The sequence below is a fragment of the Thermobia domestica genome, chromosome 9 (assembly GCF_964235325.1).
Source record: "Thermobia domestica chromosome 9, izTheDome1.hap1.1, whole genome shotgun sequence".
Lineage (NCBI taxonomy): Eukaryota > Metazoa > Arthropoda > Insecta > Zygentoma > Lepismatidae > Thermobia > Thermobia domestica.
Window position 1 is genome coordinate 124719971 of NC_137462.1, and position 15847 is coordinate 124735817.

At 34.2% G+C, this 15847-nt stretch overlaps 1 pseudogene; it reads right to left on the bottom strand.

Moving 5' to 3' along the window:
- LOC145660998 (glucose dehydrogenase [FAD, quinone] pseudogene) lies at positions 1 to 1830 on the bottom strand (annotated as a pseudogene).
- Between the last annotated feature and the right edge of the window lie 14017 nt (positions 1831 to 15847).

Sequence of the window (15847 nt, forward strand, 5' to 3'; positions counted from 1 at the left end):
TCAAGAATGATATTTTAGCCAGTCTTCCTTGATCATATCTGAACCTTTCTCTGCAATCATTATCGTTGGAGCATTTGTATTACCACTAACAACGAGCGGCATGATTGATGCATCAATAACTCTCAACCCTTTTATACCATACACACGCAGTCGAGGATCAACAACAGCAGTTGTATCATCTGGTGGACCCATTTTACATGTTCCCGCAGGGTGATAGAAAGTTTGCGTGTAATGTCTTATGATGCATTGCCAATATTGGTAAGAACCATAGCGATAATTTTCACAACCTGGTAACGGTTCTGTTACTAACCTTGCTCCAATCTTTCTGAAGGCGTCGGTATCTGCTAGACGAAGTGCTATTTCAATTCCTTCTATAAGAACGTCTTCGTCATGTGGATGGTCTAGATAGTTAGCGAAAATCATTGGTAAATCTTTAGGATTTTTGGATCTTAGTCGAATAGCTCCTCTACTCCAAGGATGTAATACCATTGGTCGAGCGATGATACGATCGTAATATGAGAACGGTGCTGTAGGTGTAGCATTTGGGGATGTATCCCAGAAATTTTGTTTTATGCTTGGATCAAACATAAATTCTATGTCAGGAAAATCCTTTATAGCCTCGTATCGCGACTGTGCAAATGCAATTACCTGCGCAGGACCGGTAGCTGATAGAGGTCCTTTCCGGTGCACATGGTATTTGTAAGCATCGCATGCTTTTTTCTCTATATGCACGGGAAACGTTGCAGTATGATTAAGACTATACACAACACCACCGGTGGCGACGTGGTCTTGTAAATTATCTCCAACTCTTAAGTCGTGTATAATTGGTATTCCAAAATATTTTAGATGTTCAGCTGGACCAATACCAGAAAGCATTAAGATTTGTGGTGAATTAACTGCACCAGCTGACACTATAATCTCTTTCCGTGCAAAAATTCTGTATATTCTATCTGCTTTGAGAAATTCAACTCCATATGCTCTCTTAGTTTTCTGGTTAATAAGAATTCTCGTGACCAAAGAGTTCTCTGAAACATGGAAATTTTGTCTATCCCTAATCGGTCTCAGGAAAGCTCTGTTGGTGCTATAGCGTTCACCCTTCCAAGAAGTGGCTTGTCCTCGCATAACTCCAATCTGTTCCTCGCCATTAACATCCCTGTTGGGAATACCTATCTCTTCGAAAGCATTTACTAAGGCATGTACATTGTAGTCTGCATATGGGAAACGCTGAACTGATTGATATCCACCTTTGGCATGATAATAAGAATGTGCTATGTCGTGATCTTTGTTGTTTTCAGACTTAAGAAAGTATGGCAAAACTTCTCTGAAACTCCAGCCTTTGTTCCCTAGAGATGCCCAAATATCATAATCTATTTTATTACCTCTTACATACATCATGGCATTAATTGTACTACTACCACCCATTACTCTACCCCGTGGCCACGGACATGTTTTATTAAAACGAGATAAACACGCTTTATGTTGAAATTCTGTCCTAAAACCCCAATCAACTTCCGTATTCTGAAGGTATTGCATTTTGGAAGGAATTTCTGCGATTTCAGGTTCTTCACCACCAGCTTCGATGAGCAACACTTTCCAGTGCGGAACTTCTGTTAGTCTGTTTGTAACTACACAACCTGCACTACCAGCACCCACTACAATGAAGTCATATTCTTCATCCAGAAACTTCGTGTTGATTACTGATGATTGCCGAAAGCCTGTGTTCAAACTATGGATAATGGAGAGGAAGAGGAATGTCGGCGAAGCACAGCAAGAAGACTCGTGGCTGTTCGGATGGCAGCTTGAGAAAGAATTGGGGAAATCCCAGCCCATTGTTGTTGAGCATTCGGTTCTTCTGGATACAGTATCTGAAATTATATACAGAAAAAAATATGTTAGTAGAGAGAAATACTTGTTCTTTTACTAAAAATAAATGTTCAATTGCCTTACGTTAGTACAAAGGTTTTTGAAAAGTCTGGGACTTAGTTAATAAAATCGTTATTCTTGGCATCTAGAATCAAGCATGTTTATAGCAGATCAATTCTATCATCAATAACCAAAACATAATACGTCATCATCGGCTGGATCTGTCTTGAACCATTTCGTACATGTTGCATGAAGCTCCCTATCATTGTAATCTTTAAGATTACCTATAGAATCCTTAAATAACTTTATTTATTTGTTTATTCAACGACAGTAGAGCGGACAATGTATTCACATTGGTTCATACTTGGAAAAAATAAAGAAAGTCTGATGTAGCAGTCGTTTTCAAAATGTGATTTATCGTCCATTTTCAGCAGATATTGTTAAATGTGGAGAACGACCTGCTTAATCATTTTCAGAAAGGTATCTAATTTAAAATATGTCAAAAGTAGGAATTATTTCAAAAGACGTATGTTGAAATTTTGCTCAAAGAGCTCATATAATTGGCCGATTGCCTCTACAGTAGGTACCTTATATGCATAAATGAACAAACTGGTGATATTTTAGGGACCATGCTAGCAGGAGTGCTTCCATCACTTACATCATAGAAGCTTACACAACACATACACTGTTGTTGTATGTAAGTTTTATTGTATTTGCTTTTCATCTTATATTTTGGAGATGTAAATCGAATTTTTTCCTTTAAATTTTTGGGACACCTGCAAGGGGGTGTTGTCCCAAGTTTATTTAGCTTATTCGTAATTCCGGCACTGAATGAGTTGCACGTTTTTATCCAACTAGTAATCATGTTCAAGCACCTTAATATTTATTATCTGTTATCTGTTTGTGTTTATGTTTCCCTATATTTATGTGTTCATGTTATATGTTCTCTATTAGCTGCGATTTCACGTTTGTTTTTTATGTTTATATTCGCTAATCTATGTATTTATGTTTGTTCTATTTTACATAAAGTTTTACGTGTAACTAGCAAGGTTTCAGCCATAATACTTAATCTATGACGTCTTTCGGAATTATAATCACGTTTAGATTTTTTTCTTTTTCAAATGGTTGTTAAAAAGTGTAAAACAGAACGAAAAATATTGTGATAAGTCGTGAAAATCAGCGCTATATAGATCGTACAGTATTAGTATGTAATATCTAGCAGGTTTTATAGCATAAATTGTCAAAAAATAAAGATACAATTTTGCCAGTTTATGAGAGACAAATGTTTCAACGAGCGAGACTACTGCTATGTGATGCTTCATCAGTAGAATTATACGTAGTAATGTTAAGAACTAGGTAGTTAAGTCATTTAAATTGTGCTTGTTACGCCTAATTGAAAAATGAGTCATGCATATTATATTTAATTAAATAAAAGTATCTCATAGCAGCAGACTAGCTCATCGGTAGTTTATTAATATTGAATAGGAAGACAATTTTAGGTGTAATAAGCCTAAAAGAGAATAGCTATTTTAAGTTTCATAAATTGATTACTGGAACAACATTTTTTGACATATTTATCTATGATAGGGTCCTAATTTAGTATACAATGAATTGAATAAAACAGTAATTTAAATTAAGTAATTATATATATATATATATATATATATATATATATATATATATATATATATATATATATATATATATATATATATATATATATAGTCAATACATGCGTATTGAACGGGATTAAAATTGATAAATAAGTGAATTAAGAATAAAGTTTTCAAAATTAAATTAAGGTTACAGTATGAATTAACATTGGAAAGATTAAGACATTACAAAATTATGTCATACGCATTGTTTGTTTACATTGACGTGACAGCTAAAAACAGACATTAGCAAAATTAAGTAATGTTATGCTAACGAGTACAATAATTAAGAAAGTGCAATGTCAAATGTTTTGTAAAATGTTTGTTAACAGAAACACACAATTTTGGATATGTCAAAATGGTCAGATTTGCAGATGTGGATGTCTGGAGATTTCGATCACTTGATGACATTGCAGACACACAAGTTTCGGCAATGATACAGGTAAACATTGAAAGATATCATCAGATGATGTAGCAGGTTCCTCAACCAAGGAAGAAGAATAAGGCTAGTTTTAGACGGAAGCATTTATCGTAGCATTTCTCGTAGCAGATGTGCTCCCAAAAATTTCGTATAATATTCTATGGCATGAAAAGTAAATGGTGTTTTTAAACGGTAGTATTTTGATAAGCATCTGTCGTGACATAGCAAACAAATCACTTTAGAAGAGCGCAATTATGGCTCCGAAATTAAGCGTGATGTAGCTAAAGCTATACTTTTTGTCTTATCTTTGTGTCAGGAATCACCTCCCAAACGTTGTCGGTGTTGTTTTGAAACACCCTGTATACAGAATGTTCCTTTATTATGTAGCTAAAATTCACTGGTGAAATCCTCATACCTGAACAATAAAAAAAAACGTCCATATGAACATAGGGCGAAAAATGCGTTATTTCAAAGTTGCGAGATGCTGAAATCGAGAAAATTGTAACTTTGAGGTTGCCTAGCTCGAAAACTATGAAAGATATCAAATGCGGTTAAAGAACTATAAGAGAAACTAGTACACTCTCTATTTAAATATCTATGTTTCAAAGTTGAGTAGTACCGGCGCACATGATTTTAGAGAGAGAGGTGGAAGAGCGGAAGCTATAATGCAGCTCCCTCTATAAAATCCGTGGCGCCGATACGTCCCAATTCTGAAACATGGTTATTTAGATAGACAGTGTACTAGTTCCTCTAATATTCCTTTAACCGCCTTTGATATCTCTTATAGTTTTTGAGCTAGGCAGCCTCAGAGTTACAATTTTTTCGATTTCGGCATCTCGTAACTTTGAAACAACGCGTTTTTCTCCTTATGTTCATATGGACTTTTTTTATTGTTTAGGTGTGAGGATTTCATCAGTGGATTTCGGCTACATAATAAATGAACACCCTATGTATATATAGTCATCTCTTCGGAAAATTGCTTAATAGTTGCAGATATCAGTCGGAGCAGGACGCCGGACTCCTGAAATGCAATCACAACTTGTATAAATATTACACAGAAACGAACTGGTCGTCCAAAAATAACAACTTCTCATAACGACAAGTTCATTAGAATTACAAGCAAACGGAATAGACGTTTAACAGCTCCAGAAGTACCTACAGAGCTACGGAAGAGCATTTCTCAATCCATATAAAATAGAACGGTGGTCCAAATCCTGCAGATTTATCGTCTTGGGGGTACGGTTGCTGCAGTCTAAAGAAACTACTGCTTCAAACGGAAAACATTGCAAAAGAATACTCCTGGGTAAAACATAAAAACTGGACTGATGAACAATGGAAGGGCGTACTCTGGACTGACAAATCTAAATTTCAACTTTTCAGTTCCCAACGCCAGGTGTTTCCGCGTCTCACTCTCCGTAAAGCGCTTTCATCTACACTGTGTAATGCCTACACTCAACAAAGGAAAAGGCAGTGTCACTGTGTGAGGATGTTCTACAGGCACTCAAGTTAGTGGTTTAGTTCAAATCAACAGAATAATGAAGAAAAGCGTGTATCATAACATTTAAGTGAGGCATGCAATTCCGTTAGGAAGGTAGATTTTGTAACTTTGTTACAACGGCACAACTATCCTGAACATTATTGGAAGTTACGCCGTATTTATTTGCAAAGCAAAGAAGAGGATGACACATTCACGAAAATGGAATATCCACTGCAGTCTCCAGATTTATCCCCCATCGACAAGGTGACCAGATGTCCCGTTTTAGCCGGGACAGTCCCTTTTTTCCAACTGTTGTCCCGTTTTTTTCTGATTCTCGAACGGGACGTCTAAATGTCCCGTTTTTAGGTAAAAATGACGTAGGTGTCCCGTAATTATTATTCAAAATAAAAATTGTCAATGCAAATTTTACTCTCTTCCGTGCCAACAGTCGTTGCCAAGATTCAGCCGTGTCTATAACTTCTGAATTTTCAAATGGGAATTGAGTGTTCGTGGTTTAAGTGGGAATTGAGTGGGAATTCTGAGTGTTTAACTAGTTAAAAGAATTGTTGGGTAGAACTTGCAATCGGAAACCATTATTTCTTGTGTGGTACACGTAAAGTTAGAAACGGTGTGTTATCACTCTTACTTGTGTATTTTGTAAATTGAGAACACTGCTGAGTCCCAAAATGCAATCTGGAAGTCAGATACCCTTCCCCCCGTAGCCGATTCGTATGCATCCCGTTTTCGCAAGTGAAAATTCTGGTCACCTTGCCCATCGAGCCCCATACATGCTCTTTATTTTGTAAATATAGGGTGAGTTTACGCTGTACTATAATCAGATTAGATGAGTATACGCCGTGTACTCCCATATACACCCCATTACTTCCTTGCTAATTGACGAAGCTTAAGCAGTGAGATCGGCTGAATCGAAGCAAATTATTTCAACGAAATAATTGTTTCGTCACTAGAGCTCAGCACATGTTTACAAGCTTTAATACTACAGAGCACAACATACTATTTCAAATGATTTAGTGTACAACAACATGTTTATAACATTTTGTTTGTTTACCATTAACAGTTTCAAGTGTTTATAACATTATACGTCCATTTTCAGCAATAATGTCACTATTGAAGCAAATTCGTCGCGTCACAGTCACTGACGCCACTGCAGGCTGCGGAAATTGTAAAGTGCATAGTACATAGTTGAATTTCAACAAATCCTTTATTACTTTTCTCAAACCGTGGTCTCCAAACTATGATTGATTCCTCAGCTCTGCCATTGTGGTCCTCTTAGATAGAATACAGAAGGGTGTGTATTAGTAAAAAGAAAGAAAAGAAAGGAAAAACACAAAAAAATAAAAATGATTGTGTATCACATACTATGGTAAAGAATCTCAAAAAGCATAAAGCACCCCACATCAATGCTAAGGGACACGGTGATGATGAGATGGATGATGATGATGGAATGATGAAAGTGGGAAGAAACAGGATAACTCGGAGAAAACCCACGCACACAAAGTGTGTCCATCATAAAACCCATTTGGCGGGACCTGGGAAGGAACTAAGGCTATCAAGAGCCAGAGGTAAATAAATTAAAGAAGATATAAATTTTATTGCTTATATGGATATATTATCACTATTATAAAATATTATTGATAGTCTTCATTTATTTAACCAAAATTGGAAACTATTTTCTTCTGTTATTAATACTATTGTAAAATTGAAGGACCTTCCTTTAATGCTGTTTTAAAAATATTGCTTAGTGATGCCAAACCCTTTTAAAGACAAATTTGCTTTTGAGGGGAACAAGAATAGTATTTTTCTCTTGAAAATAAGTTTGAGAAACGTTGATATATCTTAGTGCGCAAACAAACTTTTATCAAGCTAGAAATAATGTTGTCGCAGCAATAAAATATTTAGTATATTTCAACAGGTTATTAAATCCATTTCTATAGTATAACGTTTGAGGAAACATTGAAGTACCTCAGAATAAGTACGTACTTTCCTATAATTTGTACTTATTAGAACTAGGAAACATTGAATTATCTCAGAATAAGTACGTACTTTCCTATAATTTGTACTTATTAGAAGTATCTTTTACGAAGTATAAATATAATCGATTTAAAAGATATAATTAGTTTGTATTAGTGATGAAATTTCGTAAGTTTTACCTGTATTAAGCAATGAACAAGACTTCCCTTTTCCTTTCCTAATCTTTATTTGTTTCTACAATAGCAACCAAAAAATGGTGAAATTTCCATAATGGATAGTTCTAATGCTGTTGTAGAAATTCAGTACTAAAGAAAATATTACAGTAATACTACGAACAAAACATCCGTAATTTTTACATAGTTTTTACATAAGGAGTTGCCAATGCCTTGCATTCTTGGATCTAACAGAATAGAATAATAGATGACTTCATTGTTATTAATATATAAAGCCAAGTCTATATGAATAAGGAGTTAAACATGACCATTTAACATATCTTTAAGTGATATATCCCTCCCATAAGTTCATTAATTTCAGTTTCGAAAAAACTTCGTTCAACTGCAAATGTACAAATCAAGGAGTAGTGCCTTTATCCTTGGGAGAATGTTTTCATCACATTATTGTCTAATGTGGCAAAAAAAAAAAAAAAAAAAAAAAGGAAGAAAAAGAAAAAGAAACTGACAGGTTTTTCTTCAGATTCACTGAGCATTTGACTCCATAATTTCCATTGACCCGAAAGAATTTCATTTTAAGAGTCAATCAAGTCATCTATGTAAAAATCGAATCCAGGTCAAATATTATCAAATGATACGTCACAGTTGATTGGAATCAGGTGCTGGAGAAATGACACGGTATGTTAGTGCGCAAAAGATATTTCATCCAAAGAATTAATCATGTCTCCTAAGCCTAAAATAAAAACTTTTGCTCGGTACCACATTTCCGGGTCTGTACAAGGTAAATTGACTCGATGTCTCTGATGACCAAGTGTTTTTAGTGCTTTTGTTTGAAGATTTATATGGGTTTCTGGTTGAGAGGCGCTTTGAGCAGTTCATAGAACTCAGAATCAGCATTTTATGCCAAATCATGTACAAATTTTCTTGTCATCTTATTATTGTGCCTACATACGTCGATTTCTTTCACTTGAATAATTATTGGAGGATTGTAGGTCAATCCCAAAACAATTCAAGTGACAATGTTTCATTAGTATAGTGCTCACTTCTTGTACGAAGGGTTTCTGGTCCGATCCCAGACTATGTATGTATGTGATAGACAATATCATGTCCGTGGGTTTTCTCGAGGTTCTTTCTTTTCCTAATGTATTCTCATTCCACCAGTTCTTTCATAATCAATTTTTTTATACTTTCATTACATTAACCACCTACAGGCCATAATCATGAGACGTAAAACTACAAATTTTATTTTCTCTTTATTTGTTTACTTTCTGTAGGCGAGAAGTGGGCAAGTAGTCGCCAAATTTACATTTAGATCAATATCTTTTTCATTCATTCAACGATTTCAAGTTTCAATACAACATATCAAAACATTGGGCATTCCTGTGTAAAATGAATATAATATAGTTGGTTAAATCCTTCCAGAATAAGCGAGGAGATTTTTTTAACGAAGACAATTTGCCCTGTTTGTGAGGAGTTATCACCCGGAATAGGGCTTGCCACATAGCAATAATAGAACTTATATTATCTAGAATTATGTATACATACAAAACATTTTTATAGCAAACCACGAGTAAAGTGCATACGCATGGTTAACTCGACACTCTTCTTCTGATTTGTTGGTGATACCTACATTATAAAACAATTAAATAGTTTGGAATCATGTAATTGCTTGTGGAAGTGAAATCTTTACTATTGATTGGACGTTTTATATTGACATTGTTTTACCTGCATGAGTTCTCATCCAACCAGAACATGCAACATTAAATAATATTAGAAAGAATCATAAATATTCCTATAAAGTTGGGTAAATGTGACAAAATAGCTCCGACTTAGATGTAACAACATATCCTCTCACAGTACTACATAACGAACGTCGTGACAGGGGCGTATCCACGCGAGGGGTCCACCGGTTCCGGACCTCCCTCTTCCTAAACGTTGTTACTTGACAGCAGAGAAATGATAAATGTAGCCTAAAGATTTGATCTCACACTTCATCAGTACTATTTCTCTTCTTATAGAAACAATCTAGTTCTATCATTTTTCTTCTGAGGATATACCTATAGGTGGCACTGCTTAAAGTTACTTATCGTCTTTCCAAACGTAGAATAACACCGGTTCAATACTATAGCTATCTAGTTTCTAGAATATATTAATATGATTATGAACCTGTTATTATCTAAGCATTTATCAACGTTTTGAGATACGCAAGTAATTACATAATATACTTCAATAGTAAATATTGTTCAAATATTGTTATATTAAGAACCTTCGTGGACTTCTGGTGACTCGGAGAGATTCTGTAAAATTTATACATAGAATTAAGAAGAAAATCGGAGTATACGGTTGGTATATAAATGTAGAAAATGAGATTTAAATAAAAAGTCAAGAGGAAACGAGAAAAGGTTTTCGAGAATCGAAACAAGATGAAAAAGAATTTTCCGAGAATCGAGACGAGACAAGACTTTTACAAAAAAAGAAAAAACACGAGACGAGATGAAAAAAAAACTATTTATCATCTCGTGGGGAACACTACATCTTAATGATCGAACTGTTAACGAGGATACTTTCTCCGCGCATAGTCGCAAGTTCAGGTAAGAATTTCAAGTCTCAGGTAAAATCCCGAATGATGTCTCGGATTTAAGCAGTACATCTGTTTCGGTAGTGCTCAAAAGAGATGTTAACTCCAGTCGACCAATATTGAAGTTTATGTTCGACCTGTTTAAAGAGAAACGAGTAACAAGTGAATGCATATCGTTTGGTGCCCATGCAACATCGCAGTGAATGGAATCCTCTATGGAAATTTGTTTTGCGTTTCTTGCAAATATTACTAAACTAGCTGAAATGTTTTGTTTTTCTCTCGGAGGAAAAAAATAAGTTTCTTCACTTTCATTTCAAACAATGCAATCGCTATTCATTGCGGAAAAATTTCAACCCTTTCCACTTCATTGTGTTGATACTATCACTAGGCCTATATCAATTTATAGTTTTGAACTATAGATCTATCACTTTAAACTATGAATCACATAACACTAAAGAACAGTGTTTGATATCTAAGGCTTGGGTGGATTAGTGTTGCTCACGATACTCCTTGAATTTCTTGTCTTGTCTTAATTGAATTTGAAAAGGTACTTCTTATCTCGTATCCGAGACGAGGCAAGCTCGTCTCGTAGACAACATTATTAAGGAGTTGAGTTGAGTTGATTTTAGTTTAGCGTCCCTTTCAGCAGAGAGGCTATATGAGACGTGGACCTACTGATTAACGTGGAATCCGAACCACATGAGCTCCCGTCGGGAATCGAACCCGGGTCTCCCACGCCAAAGGCGCGTACGCTAACCGCTTAGCCACGAGGGAGCTCAACATTATTAAGGAGTCCTAGCCCTAAAGTTAAGTTTAAAATAATATTAGGAAAAGACATATTGAAAGATTATATTTCTAATATCATTTTAATTTCATAATTTAATTTGAGATTACTGCCTCTCAAGTCCAAAGCCCAGCATTCTGCAAAAAGAGACGAGCACTTTCAGCTGGAGACGACACAGCTGTTTATGAATCAAGATAAGAGCGAACAGTAATGATGTTTCATCTCCTTTCGATTGTTTATGCGAGCTAGGATCTGTTGCTTAGATTGGGATCTAAACCATTACGCGAGATTTTATTCAATGGATAGTACTTCCATAGTGATATAACCCGAGACCATGTACCAGAATTATTTCATTGACTTCATATAAATTTCACGCAATTCAATATGTACTAAGAAAGACTGATAAACAATTAGTTGTTTGTATTGATTGCCAGACGATACAGGTCACGAATATTCACAGAAGAAAAGTAATCTTACAAGTAGAATGTGCGTAACTTTTAGGAGTGCTTGTGTCATTCTTAGTAATATGAGTGTCACCGTTAGGAGTTCACAAACAACCATACATAAAATCTGTTAGTTAACAGTCTACTTTTTTACATATTCACTACATATAAATTAATAAACGAAAATTTGTAGCAGAACAAAAAAACTCGAAATTAATATTGACAACGAACGACATTTTTTAGTGCAGTAAAAATAAGTTTCTTTTTCGCGATTTTCTCGAGAACTTAACCTGAAATATGTCGTTGTTGTATTCTATCGACTAATATATTATCAACTTTGGACATGAGTTTAGTTAAACAGAAATTAAAGTTTCAAGGTTAATGACAACTTTAAATTGTATCCGATTAACCATACTATGTACTACCATCTTCCTTGTATCGTAATCTACACATATAAAAATGAAAGTGACTATGTTTGTGACTTAGTGACTCTTGAACCACCAGACCGATCTCGATCAAATTTTCAACATAGGGCCTGGGATAGGTTTTATCATTTCACTTTGAGGCTCCATATATATACAGGGGGCCCAGAAGTAGGTATACACCCCTGCATTGATCAAGTATAAGTTTATTGGTTTATTTGCTTCGGCTCTTCCAAGCTTAAGATATAAGTAAAAACACATTAAGAACAAATAATAAAGAAACTAAGTTTACCTGATGGATAACAATAAGAAATGATATAAAATGCAATGAGCTGATCAGTAGAATACTGTATACCTACTTCTGGGCCCCCTGTATAATGATCGAAAATGAGCGATAATAGTGCCGAATCCATAGTTTTCTGGGTCGCTGAGATGAATAGTGACACTTCCGAAGTCCTTTAAATCCAAATTCAGCTCCCCAACTTGGATGGAAGGGGCAAAATATATAAAAATGATCGAAAATGACCTATATCAGAGAGCGCTTCAGTACTAGTAAAAAAAAGAAAAAAAAAGCAACTGGCTAACGGAACATATTACTATTTTAATCCAGCGAAGTAAAGACATGGGTAATTGACGCAAGCAAAGAGATAAATGAGGGAGCATTTCAATACCTGTTTCACCTCAACAAGCAGCTTGGTTTTTGTACAATGTCAAGTGTCATGTTTATAAACAAAGTGTACTAACCAATATATTAATTTACTTCAGCTTAATTAGGTTTATTTATTCACAAAGTTTTATACAGCACTCCGCCAATTAGCTGAAACTGTACAACATAAAGACAAAAAGAAAACATCAACAACAGAAACATAAAAGAATATGTTAAAATGGATAAAATGGGCTTCAATCCTGCTTTACACTGGATAAAACTGTAGACTATGGTGTAGCCCCTCCCTTGATCATATCCTGGATCCTCCACTGTATATATATATATATATATATATATATATATATATATATATATATATATATATATATATATATATATATATATATATATATATATATATAATGTTTTGGACATTTTTTTCGCGTTAAAGGCTAATATTCTTGTAGAATTTTAAGTCTGCAACTTCGACCAAGACTCTTAAGTGCAATATTTTAGAGAATTTTAGAATTTCCAAGGAGATATATAGAGCTACAAAAGGTGCGTCAGAGAAATAAATTAGTAGAGTGCGAATAGGAAGATATCTATTTTCCTTCTCTGTTTATTGCTTTTTTGAAACATATTTTTGAAGCAGAGGGACTCACTCACTTTTAGCTTCGTTCTACAATACATGATTTGGAAAATGAAAAATATCGAAACAGAAATACTCCTTTTATATGGGGACAATGTGAATTTGATAGGAGCTTGTATGAAGTCAGCATAGGAAATTGCTAAATCTTGCTATATTATAAATATTTTGCCCGTGAAATTAATTTTATAATCTCTGAAAACACTCACTTTTAGTATATGCATGATCCTTATCCTAAATTTCTCAGTGCTATGGAGTGTAGGGAGTTGGAGACTTGAACAGGAAAACACCCAAGTGATAAAGAATTTGGTCCGTCCTTTGCTTTAAACTAATCTTATCACTGATATTAATTCCTTTTTTTTTTTTCTCTACTCTTCAGGTCTCATGTGGTATAGGCGTTATTTCTACAAAATATGATCCAATTCTTATTAAATGAAATGAAATCTTTCAGATTTAGGTCCCACGGTTATGCCGGATAAGCTAAAGGAGGCGGTGATGATGAGAAGTGAATGAAAATTGCTTAATGAATAAAGTGGGAAGAAACAGGAAAAACCCGGAGAAAACCCACTCACACGGTGTTTGTCCACCACAAAATTGCTACTAAGTATATTGAATGAAAAGTTTTTCTTACATTTATCGTCTGTCAGTATTTTTCGTAAACGTAAAATGTTTAAGTTTTCCCTATAATAAGCATGCAGTATAGAAGCGCAGTGCAATTCATATATGCTAAAATGAGAACACTCATCTGGTTTTATATGTCTCTGTAAACATAGGTAAGGTTAGTTATAAGTAAAGGACGGACCAATTTCTTTATCAGTTTGGTGCTTGGATTGGAGTTTAGTGTCCGTTTCCAGTACCAACGCTAGCCCTATATGAGACGTGGACCTACAGTTGAAGTGTTCACATTTGAAATTTTTCCTATCGCAGGATATTGAACTCGGGATTCTATAAGCCATAGGTGTGCGTGCTAGTCACTAGACCAGAGGGTAGGGCTTCTTTGTCACTACTACTTTACTCTATATATATTACTACTTTACTGTATGTACTTTACTGTATACATACAATACTATTTTATTGTAAGTATTTTAAAACAAGACATGAAATATACCAACTGAATATTATAGTCATATTGTCTAAAATAGACCATATTTAGCCACGATCTCTTCAAATATCATCAAGTGTATCAGAAATATTTATGATTACTATTTTTTTTTTTTTTTTTTTTTTTTTACGGAATTTAGTCGTAACTTTTTTCTTACTTATTCATCTAATAGGAGTCTATACTGTAAGCTTTTCGGCATATTATATAGAGTATCTTGAGATGTTAATTTCCTTATAGTATTATGTATCCGTGCAGTATATGTGTTAAGAAACTTGCAGAAGGTAACTTAATATGGAGGACTGTTATAATAGAATATTCCTGGAAAATCAAATTAATTCTTCACTATATTTTTGCAATGGTGCAATGTGTTCATAAATACTGTAGTTTTAAATATTTTCTTTTTGTTTTTATTTACCTTTTTTTTTAAAAAAAATATTATTAGTTCATATATTACATGTAAACACCTCAACGGTCGCATCCAGTAGCGGAATTTTTTATATTGAATTTATTTCAGCGATGTTTTCTAAGTCATTTAATGAACTTATCTTTGGCTTGGTCTCGAGTTCAGTTTTGAATAAAAGCTCAACATTCTCTGTATTGACTTAACAAGATAAGGAAACTAACATACGACATTCGATCCAGAAAACATGAAAAATAAGCCATTGAGCTGCTGTACTGACTATACATTCAGTAACTAAAAGCTGTCTGGACGGCCATGCTTTCAGCCTCATCTCAATGCATTTTTTCTAAGTCAATTGAAGCTTACGCATTACTTCTCTTTTTTCTCTTTTTCATGCATTAAGAACCAAGTGACTCAAAGATAAAACGTAACGAAATTTAAATTACAATTTAGGTTATATATAAAAAAGTATTCATAAATACAGACTCAGAAGAAGCATCTGAGCATATTTACTTCTACAACACCATAAGCGTACGACGAAAAATAAAATAGATCGTGCATATATCGATCCATAGATCTTATTAAGCTGAACAAGCTGATATAAGCGAGACAAATCGTCATGCGTAGTTTTCAAGAAAATCGCAAATACTAAAAATTTGATGATGTTACAATAACCACGCTACCTATCAAGAGAGCACTGATACCGAATACTACTCCCTATTCCGTATGACACAAGTAAGTCGTCGGTACACAGTATGGTTAACAAGATATAGATCAAAATTACGATAAACTCTTAAAAACTTTACTTTTTTTGTTTAATTATATCTTTGTTTAAGGGTGATACATGTATGAATCGATATATGATATTGATTTAAACAAAATGATATAGTTGGGAGAAATTCTCATGCAGAGTTTTCGAGAAAAACAAATTTTTAAGGCCCTAAATATTATGTTATTCGTTGCAATAAATTGATAATTTTGATCCTACAGGAGCAGATTATTTATTTTGTCTACTAATGTACTGTTTAGTATTTTTTTAAAAAACAATAATAGCAGATATTATCTATCGTTCTGTGTCTTCATCTAACAATAGCAAACATACTCCTAACAGTGACGAAGATATTGCAAACACTGACGCATATATGTATTTAGTAATGATCGTACAATCCAAACTTAAAAATTTGCAATACTCATTGTATACTGACTTTACACTACAGAATGTGTATACATGTAAACACCATGGCTTCATAA